At 43.1% G+C, this 16885-nt stretch overlaps 1 pseudogene; it reads left to right on the plus strand.

Moving 5' to 3' along the window:
- The first annotated feature begins 2405 nt into the window (after positions 1-2405).
- LOC119511796 lies at positions 2406-2750 on the plus strand (annotated as a pseudogene).
- Positions 2751-16885: the final 14135 nt, after the last annotated feature.

Consider the following 16885-nt stretch of genomic DNA (forward strand, 5'->3'; position numbering starts at 1 on the left):
TTTTCATTGTCCCCACTGTGAGCCCCTCTGCGTGTTTGAACTATTTTTAATCCCCCTAAAGGAATTCTTCTCTAAAATCCACGAGGGGATTTCTTAGGGCTCAGATGAACCCCAGGAGTCATCTAATCTCACCCCCTCATTCAACAGGAGGAAACTGAGCTCTCAGATGAATGGGGTGGTCTCCTAAATCATCCAGTTAGGACCTGGGTTTGTCTCCTGACCCTAGAAGCTCCTCTGTGTGTGTGTGTGTGTGTGCATGCATGCACACACTCACATACCCCTGCCTAGTGTAAATATAGGATGAGAAATGAGAGAAGGAAATCTTGATTTTTAGCATGTAAGCAGCAGTTTCATTCATCTGCTGATTTAGTAACTTACCCAGCCAACAACAAATGCTCGAAATTTCTCTCTCCTGTGTCCTCATCAATAGGCAGTTACAGAGTTGACTGTCAGTTGGACCTGGGGACATCCCATCCTTCCGGACTTCCAAGAAGAAAAGGCTTCTGTGCAGGTGGGAAAGAAGCTGGTAGTTTCCCACCCCGAGGAAGCTGGCAGGTAGAGCACGGCTACCTGGCTTGCTGGCCCTGGCCCTGACAACCCCTATTATATTTAGGGCTTCTGGAACCACTAGTGGGACGTTGTATTTGCTGGGAACACTGGTCTCTGAAAAATCTTGCTATGGATATTAGCCTTTTGTCAACCATATGTTGTTTTCTCTTTTCAGCTCTCAAATGTGAATGTGTGGCTCTGTGCAAATGACAGTTACATTAGGAAGGATTCAATAGATAATGTTTACAACCAGGCTCATTTTCTTAATGAAACTGCTTTAAGAATTCCCCTTTTGAAACTCCATTCTCCCAGCTATTTATCTTTACAGAGCTTGCCATGTAGATTGAGTTTTCATTCAGCTTAACACTTTCCCCTTCTAGGCTTTAAAATTCTCTGTGAAATCTTAGACTGGGGCATGAGGGTAAGGGTAGAGGGTAGATTTATATCTACCAGGTATTTCCAAGGTGTGTAAGTTTATTCAGGATGCGCTATATATTCCCGAGTTGATCTCTAATATGGTTCATACACACTGTTTTCAAAAATTAGATCATTCTTAGATAATAGAATCATTTCCAACAAAAATGAAATGCTGTATGGTTCAACCCAGGGATGGAATTCAGGAACTAGATGAATTCTGGACACTCACCCCCCACCCCATGCCGTGTATATGATGAAAATGATGGGTTTGTTCTATTTGTCCAGACCTTCATTTGTTTTGGGACAGAGGCATTCTGTTTTGTGTTCCGGACAACATCAGTCTGGTGCAAACTCTCAGCTGTTTCCTGTGCTACCTGGGCAAAGGATGCTATGTTGAGGGCCCGCAGAGGCCATAAATTCATTCTGAAAACACCAACACAATCAGCTCTCTGGGGCTTAGCATGGGGATGCATGCTCCTGAAACTAAATCTCTGTAAAAAAAAATAATAATAAAGTACAGAGCTTGGAGTTGTCTAAAGCAATTGTGCTGGTTTGACTCTGTTATTGTACCCCATAAAAGACTATGTTCTTTTTATCCACTCCTGTGGGGGCAGACCTATTGTGGATGGGACCTTTTGATTAGATTGTTTCCAAGGAGATGTGACCCTGCCCGTTCAAGGTGGGCCTTAGTCATCTTTACTGGCATCCTCCATGAGAGGATAAAAGGCAGAGACATTTTGAAGAGAGCTCAGAGATGCTTAGAGAGAAAACACCCAGAGACACTTTGGAGACAGCCATTGAAACCAGAACCAGGAGAGAAGCTAAGAGATGAAATTCAGTTCGCCCCAGAGAAGCTAAGAGAAGACCCCTAGACACTTAGAGAGAAACACCCTGGGAGAAACAAGCAAGAACACACATGAGCTGAGAGAGAGAGAAGCTAAGACAGAAGCTCAGAGACGTTTTGGAGAAATCAATGGAAACAAGTAGCTAACCGTTGGAGAGGCCCAGCAGCCTCCAGTCAAGTGCCTTCACATGTGACAGAGGAACCCCATTGGCCTTTTTTTCAGAGAGAAGTTATAGTCCTATTGATGCCTTAATTGGGACATTTTCATGGCCTTAGAACTGTAAATCTGCGAACTAATAAACCCCCTTTGTAAAAGCCAATCCTTTTCTGCACCTTTAGCAAACAGCAGCGCTCTTAGCTAAATTTAATGCAAAAGAAGAGGCTATCGCCTTGAGTCTTCCAGCCTTCCTCATTTCCCAAGGGTTTCTCAACATTGGTCAGCAGAGAAGTTATTTCTTTCCACAGCTGATGATGCTTCACTGTTGAAATGAATCGGCAAAACCAAATTGGGACGGCCATATTTGCGGGTGTGGCCCGAGCCGTCGACAACAAAGTGTGCGGGAGCTGGGCCCCACGCGCCCCCTGCCCCGCGGGGATGTCTTACAAACCGAACTTGAACGCGCACCTGCCCGCAGCTTCCCTCAACGCGGCTGCAAGTGTCCATCTCCTTCTACCAGCATGGCAGCGTCCTCACATACCGCCAGCTGCTGAGTGACTGTGGGCCGCCATCCCTTGGCTACACCCAGGGAACTGGGAACAGCCAGGTAACCCAAAGCAAATGTGCTCAGCTGCCGGCCGTCATGGAAGAGTTGGGAAAAGAGATGGGCCCACCGACGCGGGGAGATAGGGTGCCACGGAGAGACTAAAATGAGCCATTATTCACGCTAGAGGACTGATTCGGGATTGCTTGGCTGAAACAAAACTGAATGCCAAATCCTAGCCACCTTTTTAGCTTTGAAGGCTTTCCATCTTTTTACAAGATGAGAAGTCACGGTTCGTCTCACCTGTTCAGATGAAACTCTTGTTCTCAAAATGTTAGTTTGCTTTTATTTCTCCCTGTTTCCCTCCCATGGTTCACTAGGATCTGAACCTCTGAACCTAGACTTGAAACCTGAGAAGAGATTTTGCCGTTGATTAGGATTTGTGTTTTAAATAGTTAGGAAGTACCTGGGTTTTTTTTTCCCTTAAGCATTGATTTAAAAAACAAACAAACAAAAAACGTGGAAAAGTTACCTGTCATCAAACTGTAGTGTGACTCCAAGATGCCAGTATCTTGCTTTCATCTTCTCTTTTGAATACATTTCTTACCTAAATTTCATAAGCTAATAAACTCTAAGGATCCCGTTTTTAAGTAAACACTGACAGCATGCTTTACTTAGTAACCAGCACAGTTTGGCAATACCATGTAGATGTAGATTCTGCTTAATATAACTTTTTTGTTGTTTAAGCATTTGCATGACTATCAGTGCTTTGAAGTCAATTAAAAAGTGCACATGTTATAAATACAGAAGAACCAGCAACCTATCATACTTAACAAAGACCCCTGAAAATTTTCATACTGAGACTGTACATAGATTTCAGTTCTGTGTTTCCTGTAAGTTGATCGAAATGTCTGGAAAAAAGTGACTAAAAACTGTTTGCATCTTTGTATGTATTTATTACTTGATGTAATAAAGCTTTTTTCATTAACAACAACAACAACAACAAAAACAGATTTGCCTAGCAAAAGCAATGTTATTAATTACCATTTCACACCAGCACACATATACACACAGAGGTATCACTCACATAAAGCATATTCATCATAATTTGTTTAAACTCAGCGTTCTCAAAATAAGAAGTTAAAGCATTAATCATAAGAACTCTCTGGGCTGGAAAACAGAGTTGGAAGCCCCTTGTGGGGAAAAAATGTGATATGACATTTGCATAACAATTTTTAAATTTAGTCAAGAATTTGGAGCCCAGTACTGGTAAGCAATGGCTGTGTCTTGGAAGAACCATCTGCATTGACAGGACTCCAGCCAAAGGCCTGAGGGACATCGGGGCCTATCCCAGCCCAGGGAAGTTCCTGTGCAGAGCCAGGACAAGCACATGTCCCTGTCTGCCAAGTGTGATATCACTGAGGTTGCAGCAATGGTCTACAGAGAGTGTAGGGTATTAGGCCTGATCAGAAGGAACCTCAACAGAAATGCAACCCTGTGTGGGAGGTGGGGGGGTGGTAAATGTTTAACAACTGGCTCTCTGAGAAAATGTGTGTATTATTATTTTCACTGATATAAATTATGTGTAGCACACAGTTTACAAATAATTTTAGCATACACAATTCTTATTATAAATTCCATAGTCATTTGCTCCTCACAGGAAGCTTTTGTTCTGTTTGCCAAATTCTTCTATCCATAGTCAACCTATGGTTGTAAGTCAACCATGATTTGATAAATGGAGTTGCATCCCGATCTGCTAACATTTTTTGCAATCGATTTATTGTCATTAAATCTGATATATAATTTACTGTTCAATTATTTCTCACCCTCGTACAAATTATAGTCATTAAACTGAAACCTCATTCAGCTTCACCACACGATCACCCTGACACTTTGGCATTTTAGAGATCAGAATCTGAAAAATAATTTTGTTACACTAGTAAAATTCATAATCCTTTTTGAGGCTTAATGTAAAATTTTCTGCTAATGATTTCCTTACGTAATTTTAGAAATAGCATAAATTTTAAGCTAGAACACCTACCTTGTTTTTCAGTTTATACATTTATATCAGTGTGACTTGCCACTTCTTGCAAAATTCACTATCAGCTTCTACAATTCTGTCATCAACCACCAAAGAAGTTGCTTGTTGACATCAATATTGCTTGGTATTTTTAGTTACTTCAGCAAGTAAGATGAAAATGAAACAGAGAAGATGTATGTTGGAACTTCATCAAGAGGTGAGCAACTTCTTTGCTGAATCAGATAATAGTTTTCAATACTGGAAGAATGTTGCCTCAGTTTTTTGTGCTTTTCACAATGTGATAGCTACAGATACGACTCACTTTTAAGTTTAATATACGTTTTTATTATTAACATTATTTATTAACGTTATCTCTATCACTTTCTTAAGTCTAGACAATCAACAAAACAGCAAATCAAGCCCTGATTTCTGATTTCTAAGTGTAAACACTTCCACATGGTTGATATCAACCTACAATGTGACACTGTTGAACCCAGAGTTGTGAAGATATGCATGGCAGCACTCTATTATCTGTATTTTCTTCCATAAGGATTCAATAGATGTAAATAATAGTAAAATGTACTAAGGAAGTGGTGAGTTTTGATATTTATTGCCTTTGTTTTTCATATAAGCTGTGTAATGATGTTTCTATAATTTAATTTTTAATAACTGTGTTTTACAATTGACCCTCAAAATTCTGAAAATTTAGCCATTAGCTCTCATGAGCTGGTATAAGCCACTTGTAGGGGGACACACAACAGAGAGGAAATGGAATGGGGGGAGGTGGGGACTGCTAGGTGCACGCCCCATGCCTTATCCCTGAACATTGAATCTTGAGTTTGTTGGTAACGGAGATGAATTAAGATATGATATGGAAACACTGCTTTATCTTGGGGGCCACTGACCCCTGGGTGTGGAAGTGGATCTTAATTCTAGGCTTAATTCCAATGGAATAGAAGCTATTTTATTCATCTTGCCCTTGCTTGGCTGACTTGAGGCAGCTACGGGCCTGGACCCCACGGTTGCTTTAGGGTTATCAGGTGGTTATGCCGAGAGGCGCTATAGAGAAGCCCAAGGCAAGAGACAACAAGATATATCAGGAAGAGATGCCCAGAATACCTACCACTACTTTCCAGAGCACCCATGCAAGCACCACCCACCTGCCCACTCATAGTAGGAGTCTGCAGACACCCAGAGGTGTGGTGGCATCTGCAGGAATGGTCCCAGATCTGCCTGTTCTCTCTTCCAGCTTCCCTTCAAAACCTCACTCAGACCTGCTGAACTTAGCATTCAATCTCTGCAGCTCCAACTCTTGGATTCATCTCTAGGCCCTGGCTTGAGAAATACTTTTAAATTCATATTTGTTGGTGGCAAGGGGGAAGTGACACGGGCAACTTATAAACTGTTGCTGTCATCTAGAATTCAATTTGGCAATACCTGTTGAGAGTCTCTAAAATGTCCATAGTTTTTGACTCTGAATTCTAGGAATATATGTTAAGGTAATATTCAGAGACATTACAAAGATATCTGTGTAAAGGAGATGCATTATTTGTCCTAGCAACTACTTAGGAACAATCTAAATATGCAATAATACAGCTGTATTTAAATTAATTATATGTCCATACTAGAAAATATTATGCTGTCACTAAAAGTCATGATTTTAAATAATATTTAATGACATGGGAAATGAAGTCAATATAACAAAAAGTGAAAAAAGCAGGATACAAAACTGTGCATGTAATATGACCCCAATTTTATTAAAAATTAACATATATGTAGAAAAAAACTGAAAGGAAATATTCTAAAATGTTACCAATGTTTATCTATACTTTACAGGTGATTTCTATTTTCCTTTTTATAATTTTCTATATTTTTCCTTTTTCAACAACTACCATGTGCCATTTTTAATATCAGAAAAGATTTTAATGCTAGTTTTAAAAAAGATGGCTTGCCACAGTCTTGTTCCTTAACTCATCATTCTGAACATAAAGTTTGCAAATTTATAAATTGAAAGCATCTTTTCCAAAGAAATGCTCCTCTAATTTTGTAAAAAGATTAAAAAAAAATAAGATTCAGTTTACTGAAATGTACTTTAAAGCCAAGTCTGTGATGTAAACAAAAAAATGGTTATACGTGAAATTCTTTAGTCACAGTAAAAGAGGAAGCTAAAGGGACATAGTTCAAACTGCATTACAAGTTTATATTTGGAGTCCCAAGAAAATGTTCTGAAAGAGTCTTTTAAAATGTCAAAGCAGCACATGTACTAGGGAGCTAGGGAGGGAAATTCTTTCCTTCAGTGGTACCCCTTACAATCCAGTGTTGAAGGATTCCTCTGTCACTGTGAAATCCATGCCCAAGATCATGACAGAAGTTTACCAAATGACATTGGAAAGGTAGGTACAGTATCTCAAGGATAATAGCATTTTTTAATGTCTACTATGTATAGAGTTTCTGCTTGGACTGATGAAAAAGTGCTGGTAATGGATAGTAGAGAGGTGGCACAACATAGTAAATGTAATTAATGCCACTTGAATTGTACACTTAAAGATGGTTAATATGGCAAAACTTATGTTATATATAATATAAAATATTAATAAATAATTAAGCTAACTCCTAGGAATTGGTTTAGAAAAATCAGGAAAAAAAACATTTTAATTCTTCATTATATCTTCTGCCATTATAATCAATATGTAATAAGTGGTCTAAAAACAAAAATGACACTCTGCCTAGTGCTGTATAAAGTATTCAAAGAAAGGTTTCTAGAAAAATAAAACCAAGGTTACAGTATTACTTTCATAATTCTTTAATATACTTCTTCTCATTTTGCTGCTCTTTTGCTCTTCTATCACTCTTTCAAAAAATGATTTCACCCCAATTTACTTTCTTACTACCTTTGGCTCGCAGATTTTTTTTACCACATGATTTCAAACTTGATTATGGTCTGTTTCAAATTATTCTCTTAAATTTTTGTTTAATCTTAATTGATATGTCAACTCCTTAAAAGGTAGTCCTTTGCAACTCTGCAGGTAAACTCACTGCCCAACCCCCTACGTGGAACATGACTCCCAGGGGTGTAAATCTCCCTGGCAATGTGGAGCGTGACTCCCAGGGATGAGCCTGGACCTGGCATCGTGGGATTGAGAAAGGCTTCTTGACCAAAAGGGAGAAGAGAAATGAAACAAAATAAAGTTTCAGTGGCTAAGAGATTTCAAATAGAGTGGAGAGGTCATTCTGGAGGTTATTGTTATGAATTTTAGTTTCTAGTGTATTAGAATAGCTAGAAGGAAATAGTTGAATGTGTTGAACTGTAATGCAGTAGCTTTGATCCTTGATGATGATTGTATAACAATATAGCTTTTTATTGTGTGATTGTGATTGTGTAAAATTGTGATTGACACTCCCTTTATCCAGTGTATGGGCAGATGAGTAATAAAATAAAGACAAAAATATATAAATAATAGAGGAGTATAAGGGGTATGGGATGTTTTAGGTGTTCTTTTTTTATTTTTTTCTTTATTTTGGAGTAATGAACATGTTCTAAAATAGACTGTGGTGATGCATGCACAATTATATGATGATATTGTGAGTCATTGTATACTTTGGATGGATTATATGGTGTGTGAATATATCTCAATAAAATGGCATTAAAAGAAAAAAAAAGCTAGTGTTTTGCTGCTCAGTTATAACCCCTTAGGCATTTGAACCAGTATTGATCAAGGATTTACCCTGAGAAAATCTTGCGGATTTTAACTGATTTGACTGTCCTCTCTGAGGCTAATTTAGGATTATAAATTCCTCTTTGACCTTAAGCAAAATAGGTAATATTTTGGGGACTCAGTGGATCTGTCGAAAGGCCCGGGCCCTTCTACTATAACCCCAAGTTGTCTTATCCAGTTCAGACCACATACAACTTGAGCAAAGGCTCTCATAAGCCACTTTTCAAATAATTAGTGGTCTCTTAATTAATTAACTGATTCTTAACGGGAGGTCTTATTTCCTCCCATTCAAAAAAAAAGCACCATCTAAGCCCCAAAAGAAGTGGAAAGGAAGAAAAGGTGCTGCATATCACCCCACTTCTCCAGCCCCAGGTTTCAGCCACCTAAGGGCAGTAGCCTGCCAGGACACCTGGGGAGGCGATGGGAATGCCGGGGGCCATGGGCACACCAGCGCCTCCCCAACTGATTTGGCGGGTCCCTGCTAGTTCCTTTTCTGCGGAGCAGAGATGCAGCCACGAGGGCACCTGGGCAGCCGCCCTCAGCTCGGACTTGCTCTGCAGTGTCAGCAGGGAGGGGACAGGACTCAATCCGAGCCCCGTGCCTTAGATCTCTATGATCTGGCACAAGTCATGCAACCTCTCGGAGCACCAGCGTCTTCATCTATAAAATGCAGGGAATGGTGCCCCCAGCCTTCCAGGCATCCTCACCCCTTGTGTGGGCCGGACCCTCCCAGCGGTGGGGACCGGGGGGGAGCTGCCACATGTTACAATCCTTCGTGGCTTCACGAAAGCAGGTCTCCCAAGGCTGGAGTCTCCCTCTAGACAGCAGCGACTTCAGGCAGAGAGTGACTGGGGCTTTGAGGAATCAGAACACTGGGTTTGATTTTCCTATGGCCCGATCGGTGGGAGGTGACAGGTTCCTGGTGACAAAGATGTTCCGAGCTCACCAACTCAGGAGAATCCATTATTTACAACTTTTGCCTTCACAAGCTCCTCCCAAACCACTCCCAAGAGGGAGCTGGCAGGACCACATATTGCCTCACCTTTAATTACTGTTCACTTTTATTTACACGTATATTATTAACCAAGGCCCAGCCACCCCCACGGGCTCCTGTCCCACACAGTCAAATCCTGGTGGGTCTTGGTGCCCCTTGCTCTTTTGACTGCAAGAGTGGAAGTACCAACTTGACACAGAACCAATTTAGCAAGGAGGTTCAATTTGTCGGGGCATAAATAAGAAATGAATTGTTTTTGCCCAAACCGTTTTCAACAGCTTAAGTCACATTCCCCATTCTTCTCCCTTGGCTGTATCTTGGGCATGTTCTGTAATTTTCCAGTCCCTTTTCCGGTCAATTAGTCCAATGCAGTTTGCAACTTTAATCTCGCACCCAGTTCACAGCTCTCCCCAGTCAAGACTCAAGGCTTGAGGGGCTTGGAGTGGTGGGGGGCATGTGAGGTGTGCCACTGGCTTCACCAGCTTGGGGGCAGGGGCAGGGTTAGGGGAGCAGAACCTTCTGTGTCCGGTCACCGGCCGTCCTCGGTGCTGAGGTCGTCCCTGCCCTCCCTCTGGGCGATGGGGCGCTCCGTTGCCGAAGCCTCCGTTTTTGTGGGAGGTGCTGGTGTTCGTGGGGTGGCAGTCGCCCCCTCCTGCCACTGAGGCCGTCTCTGAGGCCAGCAGCTGGTCTCCCTCCAGCCCTCCTCGGTCATCCAAGCCTCCCAACTGCCTCGGGGACCTCGGGCCGCCACACGAATCACTGCAAGCTGAGCGGTCTCAGTACTTTATTCCCGCACGGTTGTGGGGGCAAGAAGTCTGAGTAAAGGTTCGGCAGTTCCAGGCTCTCCGTAAAGCCTCTGGGGGAGACCCCGTCCTCGCCTCTCTCCTGGCTTCTGGTCATTGCCGTCAAGCCTTGGCCTGTAGCTGCGTGGCTCCAGTCTCTGCCTCCATCTTCACATGCTCTTCTCCCCTGAGCGCCTCTGTCTTCTCCTCTCCACAGCACAAGTGCTGGATTGAGGGCTCACCCTAATTCAGTATGGCCTCATCTTAACTAATTCCATCTGCAAAGTCCCTATTTCCAAATAAGATCACATTCTGAGGTTCCAGGTGAATATGAATTTTAGGGGGACACCATCCAACCCAGCACACACCGCTTGTCTAGCTAGAAGGTCACATGGCCATCCAGCTACCACCCAGGTAGACCACAGCCACTGCCCACCCCCCTAACCAGAGCTCTTATCATGGAGCCCCAAACCTCCCGGGGGGGTCTTCTTTTGCAGCCTCCAGAGACTGTGGAGCAGTGGGGTGGGTGGGGTTTCCCCAGCAGCCCGAGCTTGCCACAGCCCAGTACACACCTGCCCTCCTGGTATGGGCAATCCCAGTGGGCCTCCTGCCTTCAGAAATCCCTAGACCAGGAATAGGCACCAGGTTTTATATTCACGCAAGTTCCAAACTCCAGGTAACATGGTCAGATGCCCCAAGCACTTTCACTGTTCTATACTGCACCTCGGAAGTCCCCAGCTGGGGAACAAGACGCCAGTTTCCACTACCAGCAAGCACCCAGATTCTCCTAGGAGTGCCTCCCTTACTTGCTTTGAGGAGGGAAAAGCATCTCCTTGAGAAAGGAAGGAGAAGCCCCTCGCTCGTAAGGAAACCCTGCCTACTCCCTAAGGCTGCTGGCCATGCCCCCCCCCCCCATCCCACCGGCCTCACCTAGTATTGACTGGGGACAGGTGGGTACTGGGGCTGGGAATGATGAGTGTGCTACATCTGCCTCAACTCTGGAGAAAGGTATCTGGATGACTGTTGGCCACTTCCTTTATTTAGAACATGCATATACTAGTTTCCTATTGCTTCTGTAACAAATTACACAAACATAGTGCTTATAGTTCTGTAGGTTAGAAGTCTAACACAAGCCTTATTGGGCTAAAACCAAGGTGTCAGCAGGCTGCATTTGCTTTCTGGAGGCTCTAGAAGAGAAGCTGTTTTCTTGGCTTTTCCAGCTTGGAGGCCACCCACACACCTTGGCTAAAGGACCCCTTGCTCTACCTTTCAAGCTGGCGATATTTCGTCTCCCTGATGCTTCTTCCATAGCCACGTCTCTTCTGATGGCAGGTTCTTTTAAGGACTCATGATTAGGTTGGGCCCATCTGGGTAATCCAGAGAAATCATACCTGCAAAGTCCCTTCTTCCTTCTTCACAGGTTCTGGGGACATCTTGGCGGGGGGGCATTATTCTGCCCACTGCAGTGGGTACGCCTTTTTTTTTTTTTTTTTTTTTTTTTTTGTAGCTTTCAATCTTACTCATGATTCCAGAACAACAGGAAAAATCCCACAGAGCATCCTGTTGTGCATGCACAGTAGATTTTCCAATAAATAATATCTGTTCCATGAGGTTGTCAGGAGGAATGAATGGCATAATGCAACCTAAGGGGCCTGGCACACAGTCTGGGCTCTACAAATGGGGGCCCTTGTTGTCAGAACTAATTCTCATATAGGAAGTCTGCCAGGGCCAGCTTCATGGAGGGCAGTCTGTGCCTTCACACAGGACACCGAGCTCCGGAGAGCCCTGCGCTTGGTTTAAGGCGTCTACTGCAGCCGTCTTAAAATTTTTAGTACTTTTCAACAAGGGACACTGCATTTTCAATTTGTGATGGGCCCCATAAATTATGCAGCTAGTCCTGAAGATTACTCATCATTGGAAATCCAGCCACGGTCCAGTTCCCTGAATTCACAGCTCCTGCTGAGCTGTTTTGTGTCTACTTGTAAAGCCCTGTCTTCGTTTGATTTCTCCCAAAAGAAGATCTTGAAGTAAGGATTCGAGGCAAGTAATTTATCTGGGAGGTGATCTTGGAAAGCCCGGTGAGGAAGTAGGAAAGTGAGAGAGGGTAAGAGAAAACGAATAAAGGGCACGTTGGTGAGCTCAGAATCATCCCAGCAAGGAGGGGGTGAGGGCTTGGGGCTATTTATGCATCCATTCCCATCGTCATTGGTTAAGGACTGCTCCTAGGAAATTAATACCCCTGTCCTTCTGTCCTGCCCCAGGCATGGTATCTGGCCGGTTCCTGAGACCAGAGCAAGCCCTTTGGCAAAAAGACCCAGGGGCTTGAGGTAGGAAGCCACTGATGTGCATGGAACATGAACCCCAAGACTTGTTTGATCCTGCTTATTCTCTCTCTTCAAACCACACTTATTGTTAAAATATCACGGTCCAATAGAAGCAACTCTGAAATAAGAGGCAGGATAGCTTGGTCTTAGTTCTTATTTTGCGGTTTGGGTAAGCCAGGTCTTCCATTTCTCTGGGCCTCTTGCCCCGTCTGTGAAAAGGGGGAGCTGAATGATTTCCCAATTCCCTCTGCTCTCAGTGCTCTATTCTAACGTTTCTCTGTAACCAAGAATTTTGAGCTTGGGGGAGAAAAATGCCAACCCACCAAACAAGTAACTCATTAAAATAGAAGACTCTCATTAATGTTTTTTTCTGGAGAACTGAATTCTTAAAAATAGGGAGGCATATTGAACGAGAGAGCAGGAGCAGCTGTTCTGTTTTCCCCTGAGGACAGAATGAAAGGGACTGGGCTTAAATTATGCCAAAAGGGATTTATTTAAATTAGACATTAAGAAAGTTGTAAGACAATGCAACGTGTTACCCAAGGAGATTTTGGAAACTGCTATCTAGAGAAATTTTGTAAAGGATGGGTTTTGTTTTTGTTCTTTAAGGTGTACATATATATTTCCATCCAGTCTTCTATTTGTATTCTGTATCTCACCACACAACAAGAATGTTTAGCTAGGTCTTTCTAGGAGAAAATGACAGTAAGGCACAAGCCCCCGCCCCAGCCTGTGGTCCTGGAAGATATTACTAATTCATCACTGCTGTCTTCCCCATCCAAGCCCAGGCCAGGCCTACTGATTTATCTTAACACTCCGATCCAGGCAGCCACTACCAAACACAGTTGGCAAGCGAATAGAAACCCATCTGCCCTCTCAGATCCTGGATGATTCTGGGGTCTCTTCCAATGATGACTGTTTGTCCTGTGCTCATGGGTGACTCAAAACACTGTATCAAATCCTATGAAAAGATGGTGTTCCCGAGCCTCCTCATGTATGCCAGTCGCAGTGTTCTTGCCCGGGAACTTCAGCATGTTAGAATGATCTGTTCTTATTAAAATGCAGATTCCAGGACCCCACCTTCAGAAATTCTGATGGTTCTGGGAAAAGGTCCAGATCCTGCCTTTACTAAGTGATTCTCATGTAGCTGATCCAGTGATTAATCTCTGGGAAGAATTGCACGGAGGGAGGGAGGCAAGCCATGGGCTCCCAATACAGGTTCTGAGACCTGGGTGGGAAATAATTGTTCCACACTTGCATTCTCAGTTCTGGGCTGTTTCTGGTCAGTCCCACCCGGCGTTCCACATCTGAGCCTGCTCTGGATTCAGCCTCACTTTCTTGCACAGAAACAAGTCCTTCCTGATTGGTTCGCCAGGCTGACCTTCTCCCTGGGATTCAGGTCAAATTGAAATTCCAGAAAGCTCTCTCTCAGCCATTGGCTTATTAGCTGCTCAACAGGTCAAGAAACTTTGCTCTTTATTTTCTTGTGGCTTTTCTTTTAACTGTCTCTGGCATTTCATCTCATATCACTAACACATTCCTGCACTTTTCTTGTCAATGGTTTTCTTATCTTGACTCACACTTTAATACACCTAGACATGAATGGTTTCAGTCATTTTTGAGCTCACTAGCCATCTGTATCAGCCCCCTACAAACTCATATTTACTCAGTTCTCTAACAAAGAGGGCTGATAACAGGGATGATATTTAGAATATTTGACAACTGGTCAGAGTCAAAATATAGGCAACTGGCACAGACCCCAACCAGTCAGAAGAGATGCCACACACAGAATACACCTGGTGTGGGAGGATGACTAATGACCCCCAAAGATATCCATGTCCTAATCCCCACAGCCTGTGACTGCTACATCATATAGCAACAGGGACTTTGCAGATGTGATTAAGATCTTGAGATGGGGAGAGTATCTTGGATTTTCCATGTGGACCCAAAATACAAACACAAGTGTCCTTATAGGAAGAAGGTAGAGGGAGATTGATCATAAAGATAGAAGGTGATGGGACACAGAAGCAAGATGCTACACTGCTGGTTTTGAAGATGGAGGAAGGGGACATGAGCCAATGTACATAGGTGGCTTCTAGAAGCGAAAGGCAAGGAAACAGATTCTCCTCTAGAGCCTCTGGAAGGAACAAGCCGAGCCAATATCGCTACTTTATCCCAGTTAAACTGATTTCATACTTCCAAGCTCCAGAACTGTATGAGAATATATTTATGGGTTTTTTTTAAGCCACTAAGATTGTGGTAATTTGTTCCAGTGACAATAGACAGCTCATATAACCAGGAATATCAGACTGAAGACGGCCAAGAGTGGGCAAAGTGGTGAGAGGAGTTAATTGTCACGTGTTCTGGCAGAGCTGGGTTGGGACCCCAGTGGAACATGGAGCCGGGAAGAGGCTGGCATCGAGAGTCTGAGACCTGCTGGGAAAACAGGGGGAGGACAAGTGCAAGAGTAGGATCAGTGCAAAAAAGCACATGGTACCCACAGTCAAAGCAAAACTGTAGTCAGGTCCTATACATATCCTATGTGTAACCAGAACACCCCTCTACAGTGGCTAGGGTACAACTAATGCGCCCAACACAACCACTGAGTTGCGAATGAATTGAAAATGTAGGTCCACAAAAACTTGTACACAAATGTTCACAGAATTATTATTTATAATAGCCAAAAAGTGAGAAAAAAATCAAAATGTCTGTCAACAGATAAATGGATAAATGAAATATGGTATATCCACGCAATTAAATGTTATTTGACCATAAAAGGGAACAAAGTACCGATCTATGTTACAAATGAAGACATCATGCTAAGGGAAAGAAGCTAGACTCAAAAGGCCACATATTGTGTGATTCCATTTATATGAAATGTCCAGAAAAGACAAATCCATGGGGACAGAATGTAGATTAGTGGCTGCCAGGGGCTGAGGGAAGGAGGGAAGAGGGGTTGTAACTGCTGTTATGGATTGACTTGTGTCCCCCCAAAAGATATGTTCGGGTCTTAATTGCTGGTCCCATAAGTGTGACCCCATTTGGAAATAGGATCTTTGAAGATGTTACTAGTTAAGATGAGGCCAGATGTATTAGGGTGGGCCCTTAATCCAATATGACTGGTGTCTTTATAAGGAGAGGAAATTAGGACAGAGACCGAGAGAAGAAAGACAGACAGACAGAGAGATGGAGTTCCATTGCAGAACGCCCTGGATCGATGGCAGGCCACCACCAGAACTGACCGACCTCAGGAGGCACAGCCCTGCTGACAGCTCGACTGAAGCTTCCGGGCTCTAGAACCACGAGTCAACAAATTTCTGTTGTTTTAAGCCCTCCAGTTAGTAGTAAATAATTACAGCAGCCTCAGAAAACCAAAACAATTGTTAAGGGTATGGGTTTTATTTTTGTTTGTTTGTTTGTTTTTGGTGTGTATGGAGGGGAGGATCAGTGGTGATTAAAATTCCCTAAAATTAGATAGTTTTGGTGGCTGCACAGTTCTCAGAATATTCTAAACACCATCAAATTTTATACTTTAAAAGAGTGGATTTTGTGGTACGTGAAGTATATCTTGACGCAGTTCTTAAAAAGAGAGCTTGGATGATTCACAGATGTGGAAGGGCTGAATAACCATGCTCAGAGCTAAACAGCTAGGAACAATGTCCCAGAACCTTCTATGGAGTTGGTCTACCATGGCCATCCTCTCTTGGCCACCATATGCTGGTGTAGCATATTGCCACCCTTGGTCCAAGAACTCAAACTTCCTGCCACTCCATAATTGCTCTGGATTCAATGATCGGAAGGGTCTGGCCACATGCTGTGCCCAGCTGCAAGGCAGGCTGCGAAAGTGAGTAACACCGTTTTCTCTAATGGAAGTTAGACCACCAAACACACGAGGCAGGGACCCCCAAACACCAGAAGATGGGTCAGATGTTAAACTGCCAAGAAAACAATGGCAAATGACCTCTAGAGCATCACATTTGTTTTGTATTTTTTTCTCATTAACTTCTGCAGACCAGAACAAAACAAGTTTAGTCACGGTTCCTCTCTCCTTCCTCTTGATTGTTTTCCCCCTACCTGTCAGGTTCCTCTGAGAATTGTCTACACTGAATCCCCATTTGCTGCCAAGTTGTATTTCAATTGGCGTAACCAAGACATTAGCTCTTAGGGCTTTATGCTTTTCCAGAGTATTTAATTTTAATTGGAAACTATTCAGGACTAAAAAGCTTTTATGATTGAGAAATATGAATGGTGTAGGGCACAAAAAGCAAGGAGATACTCCTAAGTTAGGCGTTCATTCACCCAAATGTATATTGAAAACCAACTATTGAATGGGGCTGGAACTACTTTTCCACTTGCTTCATGTTTCATGGGAGGACAACCATTAGTGTAACACTCCTGGCATCTTTCTACCACATGCTCACTTTTTCTCACGACAAAATAACAACAACAATAACCATAGTAAGAAATAATTGAGAGAGAGGCTTGGGCTGGGGGACAGGGGTTCTTTCCCCTTCTGTACCAGGGGGTTTTCCTCCCCA

Source organism: Choloepus didactylus, chromosome 16 (assembly GCF_015220235.1).
Source record: "Choloepus didactylus isolate mChoDid1 chromosome 16, mChoDid1.pri, whole genome shotgun sequence".
Classification (NCBI taxonomy): domain Eukaryota; kingdom Metazoa; phylum Chordata; class Mammalia; order Pilosa; family Megalonychidae; genus Choloepus; species Choloepus didactylus.